Source organism: Pantherophis guttatus, chromosome 2, assembly GCF_059756535.1.
Source record: "Pantherophis guttatus breed Tessera chromosome 2, ASM5975653v1, whole genome shotgun sequence".
Classification (NCBI taxonomy): domain Eukaryota; kingdom Metazoa; phylum Chordata; class Lepidosauria; order Squamata; family Colubridae; genus Pantherophis; species Pantherophis guttatus.
In genome coordinates, this window is record NC_142064.1 from 159,627,952 (window position 1) to 159,629,200 (window position 1,249).

Consider the following 1,249-nt stretch of genomic DNA (forward strand, 5'->3'; position numbering starts at 1 on the left):
CCACACCCACTAAGCCACACCCACTAAGCCACGCCCACAGAACCGATAATAAAATATTTTGAATCCCACCACTGGACTAAACCCTAGAACCAGGAGGTGGATAAAGCAAGCCATCATTCCCACCAGGAAGAAAGCAGGCTTCCTATTAAGTCTGCAGAGCCACACACCGCAAAGAGAATAAAAATGTTGCTTTGGTTTTCCGTAAACTGGAAAGTGAATTGACCTCAGCTCTGGATAAGAGATGAGATTTTATTTTTTTTTTAAATTTGATTTATATGCCGCCCTTCTCCGGAGACTCAGGGTGGCTTACAATGCGCTAAGCAATAGCCTTCATACTTTTGTATATTTATACAAAGTCAGCTTATTGCCCCCACAAACTGGGTCCTCAATTTACCTACCTTAGAAAGGATGGAAGGCTGAGTCAACCTTGATTTTCAATCGGATCCAGAGTAGATCTTGAAGACTTGCAACACTGTCATGTAGAAATGCTTGAGCAAGCTTTATTGTCTCACAACACTCCTGGTATTAAGGGATTTTGTGCTGGGCATGCACATAGGCACACACAATCAGATTAAGAAGCATCCAGCTAAAATAGCAGAGAAGCTTAGCTCAGCCAACACTATTTAGATGATGAATTGTGGGTTAAAGTGCATCTTGACACTGCCTTCCTCGCCTTTCCTCGCTACAAACCAGTGGTGGGTTTCAATTTTTTTTACTACCGGTTCTGTGGGCATGGCTTGGTGGGTGTGGCATGACTTGGTGGGCATGACAGGGGAAGGATACTGTAAAATCTCCATTCCCATCCCACTCCAGGGGAAGGATACTGCAAAATCCCCATTTCCTCCCGATCAGCTGGGACTCAGGAGGCAGAGAATAGATGGGGGCGGGGCCATTCAGAATTTTTACTACCGGTTCTCCAAACTACTCAAAATTTCCGCTACCGGTTCTCCAGAACTGGTCAGAACCTGCTGAAACCCATCTCTGCTACAAACAATTTCTGCCTGAGAAGGCCACACTCAGCTTAAGCATCAGCTCAAGCCATTTGTGGCGAGATTCTCTCCCATAAAGCTTTCTCTTTCCCCTTTGGCAGCAGAACAGCTTCTGTGGTTGAGCAGAAGAGAAGGGAAAGTGCTTTCACTCGAGTGGTCCAGAAAGTGAGTCTGAGATCCGTGGGAGGTTTGTGGTTTCATTCATGGAAGGGCTCCAACCTCAGCTATGCATTCCTTGCCCAGTTTATGAGCCTGAACAA